The sequence below is a fragment of the Myodes glareolus genome, chromosome X (assembly GCF_982192425.1).
Source record: "Myodes glareolus chromosome X, mMyoGla1.1, whole genome shotgun sequence".
In the NCBI taxonomy this organism is placed as follows: Eukaryota; Metazoa; Chordata; class Mammalia; order Rodentia; family Cricetidae; genus Myodes; species Myodes glareolus.
The window spans coordinates 28181315-28197295 of record NC_142053.1 but is presented as its reverse complement, the minus strand read 5'-3'; the positions used below and the strand labels follow the sequence as shown (position 1 = coordinate 28197295).

Below are 15981 nucleotides of genomic sequence, written 5' to 3'. Positions count from 1 at the left end.
TCAAATCCATGTAATGGGCTCATCTTGTATCTCAAAGAAGGGAAAGATTTTACACCCTAAAACTATTGGTGGAGACAGGGGCGTAGGGTCCTGTTATGAAGCTCAGACTGGCTTAGAACTCATGATCCTTATGCTTCAATCTCGCCCCCAATGACTAAGCAAACCTTTAATATTTTGGTTGTGGCCTCAGAATGGTTTACGGAGTAAATGACTTTCTTTACAGTCGGTTAAGGAAAGTTTTGAATTCAGTAGTTCTCAGCCTTCCTAATGCTGCTTTTTGTTGCTACTGCATGACTGTGTTTTTGCTACTGTTGTGAATCATAATGGAAATATGTGATGTGCAAAGTGGTCTTAGGTGACCCCTGTAGCCCCCTAAAGGTCTCAACCTCCCTGTAGAGAACCCTGGTTGAGACGGTTCAAAAGCAGTGAAATTCCTTTTCTGTCCCTGACACATACACACCCACCCCCGCCACACACACACTCTGCTTCCCACTCGCAGGTTAGTTTCAAATTCCAGAAATCGACTCCTTTTATATTTCCTTCCCAAAGTCCTTGAGTGTCTTTCCCTGCCCTGGTAGATTTCTACTCTGCTCTTTTCAGAATTTTCTACCTGTTCATCCCTTGGATTCCTTAGCCCTTCGGGGTTCAGAGAAATGTGAAAGAGCATGTGGAAGTTAGCACTGAGGATGCGGAGGAAAAGTGGGTGTTCACAATTCCTAATCTTATAAGAAACAAGTCCAACCCTTTCTGGATCTGGTTCAGGAGACAGTTCTTTTGGCGAGTCCTTGCATCCGCCCACAAGTTGGGAGCCGTGTGTATGTGGGAACTTGGAGAAGAAAGGTACCCCCACGTGGCAGTTACCAAGGTTGTGTCCACAGCGCAGGCTTCTAGGCACTTCAAAGGGCGAGCTGCACAAAGAACTAGCGGCTGGCTGAGAAGCTCCATGGCTGGCAAATAAGGTTGCCTGAAGACTTAATGTAAGTGGCTGGTGCTGCCGATCTGGCCCCACTAGACAATGCAGTGGTTTGTGGCAGAGGCCCGAAAGGCTGCATAGGGAGTAGAGCGTAGGGTGTAGGGTGCAGGGTGTAGGGTGTAGGGTGTTGCACCTGCTCTAGAAGGATGTTTGCAGGAAAGAGGGGAAGTGATAAGTAACCCTGGGAGGAGATGAGGGGATGCAGGAGGTGCCCTTCTTAGGAGCTGAACTTGTAGTGTCCCTCACGTGTGTGTGTGTGTGTGTGTGTGTGTGTGTGTGTGTGTGTGTACATAGGTGGAGCAGTGTACAGCTGAGAGAGCTTGCACAGAGGTGCAAGCTTGGCCCAGCTTCTAAGACTTGCCGGTCAGGGTGCTAAGCAGAGACAAGTTCATCCCTTGAGAAGCAATCTGGAGTCTCTGAAGCCTCCGGACTTCTCCGTGTTTGGGCATTTTCTTCTTCCTGCCGTACAGAGTGAGTGATTAGCAAATGCTAGTGTTTCCCCCAAACTACTGCGGTACTTGATTAATTTACTGACTTCATAAAGACACAGAGGAGGGAGGTACTGCGGGGGAAACTCTGCAGGGCTGCAGGGGATAGGAAAGTACCTGCTATTTGGGCCATTCCCTAGGTATTTTATGGCAGTTTGGCTTCACCAATATTTGTAAAAAGTGACTCAAAAATTGAAGAGGGGGGGCCTTTTACATGGAGGGTTCTGCAGGACACACAGGCTGTGGAGAGAGACTTGGACAAGAGTACAGGCCTTGACTCGCATATGTAATAAACAAAACAAAATAAAATAAAAAAAAAAACCAACCTTGTCAGGGTTTACTAAACGACTAAACGCACCTCCCAAGCCTGGATTAAAATCCTAAAGCTAAACCAGTATTAACTGACAAAAACACTCATTAGCATTCATAGTGAGGATTCCACTAAATATTGTTTTGCAATTACACTGAATAGAGTTGTTCTGACACCAGGCAACAACAGCCACAGCCTCATTGACTGAAAGTAAACAAATTTTGAGATGGAAGGGGGACCTTGGTGACAAGAGAAGAGAAAGGAACCAGAAGAAAGGAGAATTTGGAATCAAGAAAATCACCTTGTATTTTTAAAAAACCTGTCCCAAATTTCTAAATCTATTCCAAGCTTGAATCCATTTTGAAAATGTGTTCTATGTAGTTATTCGGTTACTCAACGGAGCATTTTTTTTCAAAATAGTATATTCTTTATGCGATGTGAACTCACTCTGTAGCACAGGCTAGCCTCAAGCTTAGACCTTCCTTGCCACTGCCTTCTAAGTGCTGGGGTTACAAGTGTGCGCTCTGCCACATCTGGCTTTCAGCGTATTCTTAATGTATGTGTATTGTCGCCAATAGGGAGAGTATAACCAAGACAGATATAGTCAGTCATGCACTTAATCGGTGAGAATGTTGGTAGACATGGTCATTTGCCGTTCACTAACAAAGCTATTTGTCCATTTACAGAACTCTCTCCGGCTAACGCTTCATCTTGGGTGCTAAGGTGAGCTGGTTTGGGCATGGTGATGTGGAATTAAAACCATTTTCTGCTTTTTTTTTCCCCTCAACGTCACTTGCACATCACGCTCCCAGTCCCCTGGTGGGGACAAGATATGGAGCATTAACAATTAACAGATCTATAGTAAACTTCATTAGGGCTCTATTAGGGAAAAAGGGCTCTTGGCCGAGGGTACTGATCATAGGGAGAACTTGAAACTCACTATAGTGAAAATTAACCTTGTGGCCACACATTTGTGCCTTGTGGGCCTGGTCTCTGGGAACCCTGCTGATCTCTGTAGGCAGTGTCCCTGGCAACTATTTTACAGGACCATCTCCAGATCTCTCCCCTCACTGCTGTGCCTGGTCTACGACCTTGGGCAGATGCTGTGCACATTTACAGGGCTGCTTCTGTGTAACTCGCTATATCGTCAGATGACAGAGAAGTTGAGAGTGGATGGTGAATGCTTGGACATAAAGGGTGAGGATGGTCACGATGGTGGGAGGTGACAATGTCACCACGCCCAGATGAGCTGGTCCTCTCTTGGAACTCAGGGCCAGTTCATATGAGATTTTTCTTCTTGCAAACTACTTGCTTTTTCAGGGCTCCTTCAGCCCAGCATTGGTTTTCCATGACAGGATCTGCTGCAGCCTGAGGTATTTGGGGTGGAAAAGGGAGACTCTGTGGACACAAAAGCCTGTTTTCATGGTCTCAGGTGGATAAATCTGGACTCGAGCTCAAGGGGCAGATCATTTTAAAAGCAACCCAGGGACTGTAGCTCAGTGGGGAGAGTACTTGCTTCGAATGTACAAAGTCCCCGTTTTGATCTCCAACACGGAATAACCGTGGCACGGTGTTGCACACCTGTTATCCCAGCACCTGGGAGGTAGAGGAAGGAAGATCAGAAGTTCAAGGTCATTCTCTGCCTCAGAGAGTTTGAGGCCAGCTTGTCATATATGAGGCCCTATCCATCCTCTCCCAAAATGAGAACAAGAAGGCAAAAAGTTAAAGGTGTGTGTGTGGGGGGGGAGGTTAAGCAGTCAGGGTCTATATAAATATATGGCATGGACTCTCTCACAGGACCTGAACTATGAAGGAGACCCAGTAGACAGCAACGGTATGCACTATACAGCTAGCTTTGGGCTGACTCCGCCAAGTGAAACGGTTCCGTTTCCTTCTTGGAGCCAAGCGAGCACAACATCAGCACAACATCTGGCACAAATGCCTGCAGAAGGATGTTGATTGAATCAAACTCCTAGCAGAGGAGTTAGCTTCTGAGCAGGTGCTCATCCCAGGAAATCACAGTTTGGAAGAGCTGACCTGTGGAACTGTGGCTCAGCAGAATCTAAGGAAAGGAAGACAAAGGTGCTTATAGGTAAACAGGGGGAGGAGCTTAGGTTTTCCTTTCTGCGCTTTTGTTTGAGTTCAGGAGAGGAAACCTGGGGGAAAAGCATGCTACTTAAATATTCATGACTCCGCCAGTAGCCCTGGGGCACTTGCCATGGTACCAGTCATTTACTGTTTGCGCCCCACAGGGGTTTTCCTAGAATCACCATTTGGCTGTATCACTAGGATTACATAACTTTTAAAAATCCCAATTGGCATTGCAAATGGAATCTACCAAACAAACTAACAAGCCCCCCTCAGCCCCAAACTCAGACTTGGGTCTGTCTCCTCTCTAGCTTCCAAATGCACTGGAGATTTTGTCTCTAGAAATATACATTTAGGGCTGGAGAGATGGCTCAGCGGTTAAGAGCATTGTGTGCTCTTCCAGAGGTTCTGAGTTCAATTCCCAGCAACCACACGGTGGCTCACAACCATCTGTATTGAGGTCTGGTGCCCTCTTCTGGCCTGCAGGCATACATGAACACAGAATATTGTATAATAAATAGATAAATATTTTTTAAAAAGAAATATGCATTTATTATATGAGTTGGAGGTGTTTGGGCTCTTTAGCCAGTGGTAGAAATGGGTATGTTGAAGCCACCCAGTTCCCAGCAAATGTCGACCCCCTTCTAAGGCTCTCTCTGGAACTTTGCTCGAATGGAATGAGTTGCTGGGATACCACCTTTGATGTTTAAACTGTGAACTGGCTATTGTAGGTATAGCTTTTGCTCCAGATAACTAGTTATTAAGTCTTGTCATCGCCATAGCCATAGAATGACATCAGGTAACCAGAGAATTATCAACATGTCAATAACCATGCCTAGTGAAAGAAGAAAGAAAATAGCTCCAGTCTTGCCTATGTGACGCCATGTTGTAGACGGGAGATGAAGGAGTCACAAAAGAGTTTGGAACATGATCAAAGCCTGTTAAGGGTAGGAAAACTGAGCCCACGGGTGGGAAAATGTTCTGTGGTTCATTTGTCAACTATAAGATGAGACTTCTGCATAATACAGGATAGAGAAAGGATCCTTATTAACAGTAGAACAAAAACATGTATCAAGGGAACTGTGACATCCGGGGGGTCTTCTGCAAAGATCCACTCGCCCTAAGGCAGAATAGTGTGCTATGATAAATTTGTTTTTGGCATTCTCCTATGATATACCATTCCTGTCCTGAGCACAGTTTCCACAACTGGGCTTGTGTCTTGTCAATCTCTCTGGACTTTTCTTCTCCAAGCCTCTGGAAGCCAAGGCTGTAGATTTCCCCTTGGCGGATACCTTGCCATTCTGCCGCTCAGAATGTACCTTTGGATATATTGACATGTGCTGGTAAGTCTTTGGGCATTTGTGAATTAACCCTTAATGATGTGCATTTGTGAATTAACCCTTAACGACGTGCATTTGTGAATTAACCCTTAACGATGTGCATTGATGGGCCCTGTGTGCTTACTGGTGGTCATCTGGAGGAACTGGTCAGGGTAATGAGACACTCATACCATGCTAGTCAGTTTCTCCTCAGTAAAAAATAGAATTCAGAAAGGCAAGACTGACAGCTCTGTAGTCCTGATTGTGAAATAGTTATTATTTGTCATGCACTCGTAATGCTCCCCAGACCGGATGCAAAACTTCTTTGATACCCCTGGAAGCAATGTGGATTGCTACTTGAAGTTGGAGACGACAAATAATTGACTTTTGCTGAGATCCAGTTGCTAATAATCAGGGTCCCACGCATGTCCCCAAAGTGGCCCACAGCCTTGGATCTACTTCCCGATGTCACCTGCAACCAGTTCTCCTGAACCTGAAGACTGACTGTATGCCAGCTGCATCCAGGGAACAATAATGGTGGCAAAGTTTGCCTCCACATGAGTTCTCAGTTGAGAAAGACAAGTTTAGGCCATTAGAAAGTGCCAGGAATGTGAGGCTGTGATTTCTTAGCCAGTGAGCTCAGACCCTGCTTCCCTTCCTCAACGTAACTCAGAGTGTGTTCGATGGCCATTATAATGATCCTTACAGCACTCTGATTCCCTATTCTCTCATCTTCCCTGCTTTTAAAAATTAATTTATTCGGTGCTGGAGAGAGGACTCCACAGTAAAGAGCACTGGCTACTCTTCTAGAGGACCCAAGTTCAATTCCCAGTGCCCATGGTGGTGCCAAGCTGGCTCCAGGCATGGATGCAATACACAGACATATATGCAGGCAAAATACTCACACACACAAACATAAGTACATATATACAAACATAATTTATTCTATTTCAATTAAAATATAATTACATCATTTCCCCACTGTTTACTCTGTTCAGCCCCTTCCAGGTCCCTGATGTTCCTTCTCAAATATATAGCCTCTTTTCTTTATATGTATGTACACACACACGGCACATAACTGCAATCTGATGATTCGATTTAGTGTTGCTGGTATATTTTGGTTTGGGGGCTGGCCACTCGGTATTGAATCATCAATTAGGAGGCTCATCCTTTCTGCCTCTTTCAGCATTCATTAATTGCCTGTAGCAATTCACCTAGGGGTGGGACCCCATGAGATTTCCCTCATCCACGTTGTCATGTCTAGTGGTGTTGTCCTTGCTCAGGTCTTCTTAGGCAGACACACTGTCATATCTGGAGGACAAAATCTCACAGCAGACTGCCCAGTCCTCTGGCTCTTAAAATCGTTCTGACCCCTACAGATCTTCTGTGATGTTTCTGAACCTTAGGTGTGGGGATTGTGTTGGAGATGTATCGACTGGAGCTGGACACCTCACTGTAGTGATATTTCATTTGTGTTTTAATAAATAAAGCTTGCCTGAAGTTCAGAGAGTAAAACAGCCCCACTGGTCAGCCTTACAGACGAGGCAGTGATGACACACACCTTTAATCCCAGGAGCCACACTAGTTTGCCATAGAAAACTGGGTGGTAGTAGTGCATGCATTTAATCCCAGCCCTAGAGAGGATTATAAAACAGGAGGAGACAGCTCTCGGACACAGTCTCATTCTGAGATTCCTGGAGGCAGGCTCACCATATCTGACTGAGGGAGAGGTAAGGCTGTTTTGCTTTTCTGATCTTCAGATTGAACTCCAATTTATGTCTCTGAATTTTTTCTTTCTTTTTTTTTTTTGAGACAGGGTTTTTCTGTTTAATAGTTCTGACTGTCCTGGAACTCACTTTGTAGACCAGGTTGACCTTGAACTCACTGAAATCTGCCTGTGTCTATCTTCCAAGTGCTGGGATTAAAGGCATGCGCCGCCACTGCCCCATCTCTGTCTCTGGATTTTTAATAATCATTTTATACCACATGATTGATTGTCCTCTGTAGTTTGACCAGTTGGAGCTTTCTGCAATGGTTCTGTCTGCTGCACAGGGAAACTTCCTGAGTGGTGAGAGCTAATCAACAAATCTCTCCTGTCCCCGGCCCCCACCAGGTTATTTATTTATCCATTTATTTATTCACTTATTTACTTACTTATTGTGCTGAAGGAGGAACTTGGGACCTTGTACATGCTGGAAAATCCCCATCACTGAGACAAACCCCTACTTCCCCCTAATTTTAATGGAATGATGTTTAAACTCTAATTCTCAGGCAAGTAAGACGCAGTGCACACTGCATTTTGCTAATGACATTTACCCTGTGGTCTAGGCCTATCGGGTTTTGTTCTCAAGAACAGTGTGAGGATTATTAGGTGTTAATGGAGAGACAGGCACATGGGTAGAGGATAAGTGCTGTCCCTTGGGTAATTTCTTGACTTTTGATTATTTACAGCATAGTTAAAACTATTTGCCTTTGTAAAATTCACTTAGGAGGGAACATTTTGGAAAGTGTTTTGAGATTTCTCTGATGGTACAGTTGATAGGTTTCATTTGGACTGTAGAAACATCCCAGGGAGACACCCGCTTGTCATTCCATGGTTCAGCGTCCTTTGGAAAAGTCCCGTTTCAGCAGGAACCTAAATTTCAGCCCGTTTTATAGGAATGCATATATTTGTTTGTAAACTTTTTTTTGTTTTCCAGCAGAAATGTCAAATGAATAACTGTATATGCTTATGCTATAGAGAAGGATGCAGCTTGTGTGAATGTGTAGGTGTGCACAAATGCTTTTGGTATGTGCACTGCAAGGCCCGAGAAGAAAGTCCATTGTCCTGTTTTCATTCTGTCTGTCTTATTCCCTGGAGACAGAGTTTCTCACTGAACCTCGAGTTAGACTGGATGGCCAGAAAACCCCAATGATCCTATCTCCACACTCCACAACACTGTGGTTATAGATATCCATGGACACACCTAGCTATTTTTTTCTTACACCTGGGTGCTAGAGATCTGAGCTCAGGTCCTTACGCTTGCTTGGACAGCGAGTGCATTTACCACTGAGCCATCTGTGCCACCCTCAAGCTTGATGCCTTAATGTAGTGCATACATTGCGGTATGATTAACAGGTTTGTTTCTTTACATAATTCGCTTCTCACACTAATTTCCTTGGACAGTCCTTGGACAGCACATTTTCTGCTGAGCTAACTACCATCCTAAGAGTTGGTTCACCGATTTCTCAAGTAACGTAATTCTTTGTCATTTGCTACTTCCAGAAATAAGTAACCAAAGTGTGGTGCGTAATAGCATTGTCATTTCCCGCTCAACTCTCTACACTTTCCTATCTTCTTGGTTTTACTTTATAAACCAATCTATCTCTTAAACATACATCACATAGTTCCTAGTTATGGTTCATAGCCATCCAGTTTGAAGAGCTAGTCATTCTATTTTTCCCTTCTTGCCATAATCACCATAGTTCAGATGAAGTTTTTATGACTTTAATAGCTATTAAAGCCACTCATTCAACATAAGCAAATGCACTTTCTAATCCACCAGAAAAATGTGTCAACAAGCTGGCTGACTTTCCGAAGGCCAGGTTAAGTTAGTAAGTAAAAAGCTTTGCCATTTAATTACTTCAAGTATATACGATACCCTTTATCTATAGATCCCAACTTCCAAGGGAGGTGGAGGGCACTTTTACTCCCTCCAGAACATTTGACCAAAGCCCTGAGATATTATTTTGGTTGTCAAAAGTGGAAGAAGGGTACGATACTGACATCTAGTGGGCACAGGCCAGAGATGTCACTAAAATATCCATGGGCTCTTTTCTTCCAAATGTGCTGCTAGAGAAAAATACAATCTTTAACTAAACCAAGGCATAGGTATGGAGACTAAGGTAATGAGGAAGACCAGCATTGAGAGTTTTCAGATTGTCCCTGACCAAGAGAAGTTTCTTCAGTGATGGACATAATCCCTGCCTGCGCTGTTTAATGTAACAGCCATAATATAAGTTGCCATATATGATTGGTGTCTTCTTTACAAAACTCTGCTTTGTTACCTTTAACTTTTAAATATTTATTTCTTTTTCAAAAATTGACAAAATATATTTGCTTTTAGTGTACTTATTTATAGATAATTAAGAAACGTAAGGAATTTGTGAATCATTTACTTCCAAATATCAATAAAATAGAATTTAAATTTCTCTCCATTAAAATGACAAATTAATATCAAGAGTTGAATAAGAGATTATATAATATGATGTTGCACTATGGATGAAGTCTGTTTAGATAGCATACTGAATAGTCCATCAAAACAATCTATGTTGTGTTGAGAATTGCAATATCATTAATTATTTTTTAATGTTTTTCTTTGTTATCTAAGTTATTTTGTACAATATACTTTGATGATATTATTTCCACTCTTCTAACCCTTCCCAAATTGTGCCCCCTCCTACCCATCCAACTTCATGTTCTTTCTGTTTCAAAAAAAATGAGAAAACAAACCCTGGAGTGTGGCTGATGCAGCCAGTGTCCGTCCTTTAGAGAAATCTGACTCTCCTGCTGATAGCGCTCGGTTGCCAACAGCGCCTTAGCTAGCTGTGGTCCTACATGTCTTCTTCCCCTCTTGCACGCTGGAGTTGTCTGGCTTTAGCTTGTGCAGGTCCCATGCGTGCTCTCACAGTCTCTGTGAGTTCAAATGTGCATGAGTCCTGTTGTGTCTGGAAAAGGCTGTTTCCTGGGACTCACCCACCACCTTTTACTCTTACAGTCTTTTCGTACCATTTTCCACACAGATCCCCTAGCCTCAAGGGGCGGGGTGTATATAGACATATTTTTTATGTATCTGATGTTTTGCCTACATATATATCTGTATATCATCTGTGGGCCTGATGCCCACGGAGGTCAGAAGGTGCCAAATCCCCTGGAATTGCAGTTACATGGTAAGTCATCTGATTTGGATGCTGGGAATCCAACCTGGGCCATGTGGAAGAGCAGTAAGTGTTGCTAACGACTGAGTTATCTCTCCACCCTCCACGGAATTCTGCTTTAGGGGCGCTGTCCAGTACAGCATGAGATTATGTTCACAATACCACTTCCTCGCTTTGTTGCCTTGTGTCTGTCACTTACTGTAGAAGGAGTGGCAGGCTGCGTCCCGACACCCGGCTCCCAGCTAGCTTTACCCGAAATAATTACATGGAAACTATATTCTTTTAAACGCTGCCTGGCCCATTATCTGTAGCCTCTTATTGGCTAACTCTCACATCTTGACTCAACCCATTTCTAATAATCTGTATGTCACCATGAGGTCGTGGCTTACCGGGAGGATTCTAACTCATGTCCATCTTGGGCAAGAGAAGTATGGCATCTGCCTCACTTCCCTTCTTCCCAGCATTCTATTCTGTCTACTCCACCCACCTATGTTCTGACCTATCAGGCTAAGCAGTTTCTTTATTAACCAATGAAAGTAACACATAGACAGATGACCCTCCTCTATCAACTTATGCCATTTGAGTATCAGTTCCCCCATCTCTAAAACAGGAATTAGTCAAGAGAGCACTGTTGAGGCCTGCGAGTGCCGCCTGCAATGATGGATGGGATGAACATGTGCAGTACAATCTCCAGTGCAGAGGGCTGCTGGATATAATTGACAGAGGTCTCTGGTAACGTTTAGCAGTTGGTATTATGTAAATGGAAGGCTTAAGAACAAAAACTCCCCTGAGATACCATTTAAATGCTTCTGTAGAAGCAGAGGCCTAGCTTTTGGGCCTTATAGTAACTCTAGAGGCGTGTCCCTATGCCTCTTTGGATCTTGGCTGGTGCCTCATCTCTAGGTGGGAATAATGACCATTGACCCTCACAGGAAGGCCGTTTGCCCAGTGGTCCACCACACGGAGTTGCAGGGAAATGGAAGGGGCTCACAGAGTGTTCCACCCTCTTTAAGCTTCAAGCTTAGGCTGGTAGTTTGTCCAGAGCGATGCTGTCCTATTGCTGGGGGATTATCCTCAGTCTGAAAGAAGAGTGTCCGGACTGGAGGGTTGCACTGGAGAGAAGCAGGAAGGCAGCTGCTCCTCACAGTGCTGGGTCCTACCTGCTCTTACTTACCTGGCCAGTAGCGTGGCAAAACAGCTCGTTGGATGTTTGGGGCTAGGAGACCAGAGCACTGTATGGACTGGACTGATTCCAGGTTTCTAATGAAAGAGTAAGGTACCTGGCTCAAAGGAAGAAAAGAGAGCATCTCATGGCAGCTCCTTAGCTAGGGAGCCACCATGCTGTCAGAAGCCATAGCTACTCAAGAGCTCTGTCACCTACTTAAACCAAGAGACGTGCACTTATGTATGTACTTACTTACATATACTAAAACATTTTGGCTTCATGCAGTAGAAGGAGCATGAGACTTCGGAGTCAGAGAGGAGAGGAGAAGAGAGATCATTTCTACCATGAGGAGGGAAGTCTTTCCATGGGGAAGCAGAGTCAACATGTTTGAACTATGCCTATACTGTCCCCCATGCAGAGATCTTCCCACACGCAGAGATTCATCGCATTATCTGTAATAGAAGTGCCCTTCTCCATTTTGACCACTGTTGTGAGCTTTCTAAAGTACATAGTAGGTATTCAAATGACTGTTAGTAAGTTAATGAGCCATCATCATTAGCCTACGATATAGGCACTAAACAGCTCCATTTAGCAATTTAGGCCCCAGTTCCATGTTTTGCCCAAGATCAGAATACAGAAAAGTGAGGCAGGATTCAAACCTAGATTTGTCTGACTCCATAGCTACCCCCGCTTTGCAAATGTGTTATATTTCCTCCCCCAAAAGATCATTGTGTTTGATTGCTTTGTTTCTGAGAAATATCTTCTGAGAAGCTACTGAATCAGAGAAGCAAGAGAATGGCCCAAAGACGTGATTTTATCATTTCCACATGTTTGCCTACCTACTTGAGCTATCTCCCAAATTCGGTTGCTCGACACATTCTATCGCGTCTATTTTATAGGGCAGGGAACTGAGGTGTAAGAGTGTGTCTGACTTGGTCAAGTTCATACAACTGGTCAGAGTCTACAGCAGTGCTTCTCCAGCTTCCTAGTGCTGCGACCCTTTAATCCGGTTCCTCAGGTTGTAGTGACCCCAACCATTAAAGTATTTTCATTGCAATTTCATAACTGTAATTTTGCTACTGTTAGGAATAAAATATCTGACAGTCATGTGACCCCAAAGGGGTTAAGAACGAACCCCTGGCCTACATTAACTGGAGCTTCTGATTTAAAAAAAAAAAAACAAAAAAACAACAACCTTAAATTCTGTTAGGAAGACTTTCATCCAAAGCAGTCAAGACTTGGTGGGGGAAATCAGCAATAGGCTTTGTATTGTTTGAGCCGTAACGATTTTTGAAAGTAGAAACATAAAGTAGTTTATTCATCTGATTTGAACTCAAGTATGAACATTTCATGCCGAGTTATCTGTTTCAAACAACAGCTTTTAACTATGGAACTCTGTCTACTCCAGCACGTATGGGAGATGTTCCGAGTGAGGGCTAGAGAAGAGATAGGAGCCTGGGAAAGTCTAGATATGGATAAGAAAATAACAGTGACACAGTAGGTATTGTTTTTCAGAAGAAGAATGAGGTTCCTGAAGACCAATTGACGTGTGTTGTATTTGTATAGGCTTCGTTCCTTATTCCCCACCGTGTGGCCTTCATGGGCCAAAGAGCAGATTCTACAAGCTGAGGGTCTTGGTGTTACTTCTGCATCCTCATTTGAACGTTGTTTTCCCATAAACCTACCTGTCCTGGGAAAATGGAAAGTCAGTCAGAGGGAAACTCTTTTGAGACCCATGGAGGTGGTATGGGACAAACCTGTGACCCCAGGGTTGCAGAGACCGGGAAAGGAACCCTTGGCATTATCTGGCTAGATAGCGTAGCCTAATTAACTGATCATCTCCCGGCCAGCCAGAGACTGTATTATAAAACCAGGCAGGTGGTTCTTGAGGAGGAACAACGTCTGTAGCACCCACCCACTCCTGGACAAAGGGAAAATCAAGAAAAGTTTCTTTAGAAGCAGAGGAAAGAGTTTGATGAATTTTCAAGTCTAAATCTATAAACATTTTTTAAATGGGAAAAAAGTCACTTAAATTTCTAAACTACCAGAAAAAAAAGAGTTGTACTGAAAACATAGCAGGCTTTCAGGTCCTCATCTTACAGCCAGGCCAGTGGGCTGACTTGGGCAGAATTTGTAGGGAAGCTGCAAAGTGTGACCTCACTAAGAGGAACTGGAAGTTTGGGAAGAGGATCTTGGCGACTATGGAATCCATACTGTCTGGACAGACATGAGCTCTAAACTCCAAATCTAGCTTATCCTCTGAGTGCTTAGATGAGGAAACTGAGGCCCAGTGAAAAGACTTGTTTTGCTTAAATGTCATGCATCTAACTGATGCTAGGGCTCAGGTTTATGATCTTTAAAAATCCTGGGAGTCCCCCATGGAGACTCAAATTTTGCAACTTGGCTTTTGTTTTTAAATAACCTTCTGCTAGGTCTTAGAGGCGGCTCCCTGATTAAGAATGCCTGCTGCTCTTGCAGCGGACCCAAGATAGCTTTGGAGCATCTCCAGGTCGGACGGCTTATAACAGCCTGTAACTCCAACTTCAGGAGATCCCATGTCCTCTTCCAACCCCGGCTGGTAACCGCATACACATGGCGTACATACATACAGCACTCCATACACATAAATACAAATACATCTTTAAAAAATGCCACTCTCCCCCAAACCAAAAGCTATTTTCCTTTTTTGGTCACAGTTTTGTCCGAAGCTCATTCAAATGACATTTTATTCACCTCTCTCACCTTGTCTCCTGCTTTCTTATGACTTGTGACGTTTGCTGTTGATTTATAGGCTTCTCTTTGAACTCTGACTGCCCACCATCACCCTTATCTGCAGTCAAAGTTTGCAGAACTCCCTGGGCTTCTTCTTCTGTGTGCGCATGTGCAACTCTCCACACACGATCGAATTTATTCCTCACGTATTTCCTTCACCCTAGTCACAGCAGTCTGGACGCGAGCAGGCCCATCACTGAAGTGTCCTTGCTGGGCACTTGGAGGGCAGCAGAGACTTTACTTTCAGTGTGGCCCCTTTGTTATCCAGCCCCTAATAACTAGGGATTCTTGTGCCTAAGACACAGCAGAATTTTCAGTCCTCCTGCTTCTCTTTACCACTTTCCCTCAAGGGAGTGTTCCCTAATGGAAAGAGCTTTGTAAGAATCAGTGATTTCTTACCGTGGCAGTCAGTCCTGTTTCTTTTCTTGCTTAGGAATGATGTGAAGTAAATTAGTATGGAATACTTGGAATGCAGGCCCTTGGGTTGGGTGTTTTGGGGGAGGAGGGGGCAAAAAAGAAACTCCTTTCTGCTCTTGGCTTTGGACTTTCCCTCCCTCCTTCCCTCCCTCTGTCCCTTCCTCCCTCCCTCCATCCCTCTCTCCCTCCCTTCTTCCCTCCCTCCATCCCTCTCTCCCTCCCTTCTTCCCTCCCTCCATCCCTCTCTCCCTCCCTTCTTCCCTCCCTCCATCCCTCTCTCCCTCCCTTCCATACTTTCTTCCTTATGTGTTTTGTTTTGTTTTGTTTTTTTAAAACAGCATCTGATTCTGTAGCCCCAACAGGCTGATATAGACTAAACTGGCATAAAGATCCCCTGCCTTTGCCTCCCAAGTCCTGGGATCAAAAACACACGCTACAGTGCCTAGCTTTATTCCTTTGTTTTAAGCCAAGATTTCCCTATTGTAGCTCACACTGACTTTGAACTTGAAATCCTCTTTCCTGCTTCAGCCTCCAAGGTGCTGGGATTACAGATGTGTCATCATGTCTAGGGTTCTGAACCTTTCTCCCTTCTCTTACAAGCTGCACTCTGTCCTTGCCCAGTCCTAGGCCATGTTTCAAGTCAGCCCCTTGTCTATTGTCCTGTGGAGCTCTAGGGCCCCAGGACACTCCATTTCCCAATCCATTGCTCTGCTGCCTCCTTCTGTGCCCTGCCAACACTGTTCTAGAAGTTTCACAATTTTGCTCCAACCCCGAACCAAAGAAGCATGAGTCAAATTCAACAGCAATCTTGACTCTGAACCAAAAGATCTGAGCAAGGCAGTCCCATCCCAGTGTCGAGGCTGGAGTCCTCAGGATCTTCCGAACCACCTAGAATCTGCGACTGTCATTTGCTTTCTCTGCCTCTTCTCTAGCTCTCCTGTGTTGACCCCTAGTGTCTCAGAGTTCACATGACCCACAGAGGAATTGGAACAGTAAATGGTGCATTGCTTCCATGACAAGGGCCTTTAATACTGTTGCTTTAAATAGAGTCATCCTCAGCAGCACCTCTTATGCTGGCATGTTCTCCTTAAAAAGTGCTTCTCTCTCTCTCTCTCTCTCTCTCTCTCTCTCTCTCTCTCTCTCTCTCTCTCTCTGTGTGTGTGTGTGTGTGTGTGTGTGTGTTTCTGTGGACCTGCACCTATGTGTACACATTGGCTGGAGAACAACCTCGGTTGTCTTCTTCCTTGGGTTCTGTCTACCTTGTTTTGTGAAACAGGCCCTTTCATTGATTTGGAGTTCACCAAGTAGGCTAGCTGGGCAGCCCAGTGAGCCCCAGAGATCTGCCTGTCTGCATCTCCATCCCTGGGGTTATAAGATCCCTCTGATACACCTGGCTTTTGAAAGTGCAGTTTCTAGGGATCACGTTCAGGTCCTCAATGCCGGCAAGTCAAGGGCTTTACTGGCTGAGCCATTTCTCCAGCCCAGGCCAGACCTTTTGGCGTTGTGACATAACGCTCTCTTCTACAAAGTTT

At 44.4% G+C, this 15981-nt stretch overlaps 1 protein-coding gene across 1 annotated transcript in view; it reads left to right on the top strand.

The window, feature by feature from the left end:
• The first annotated feature begins 815 nt into the window (after nucleotides 1-815).
• Nucleotides 816-15981, top strand: part of Kiaa1210 (KIAA1210 ortholog) — a 74789-nt gene continuing 59623 nt past the window's right edge. Inside the window, exons 1-2 of the mRNA XM_048450394.3 lie at nucleotides 816-977; nucleotides 2458-2494. The gene's annotated coding sequence lies outside the window, so the exon portion shown is untranslated. The remainder of the gene's footprint in view (nucleotides 978-2457; nucleotides 2495-15981) is intronic.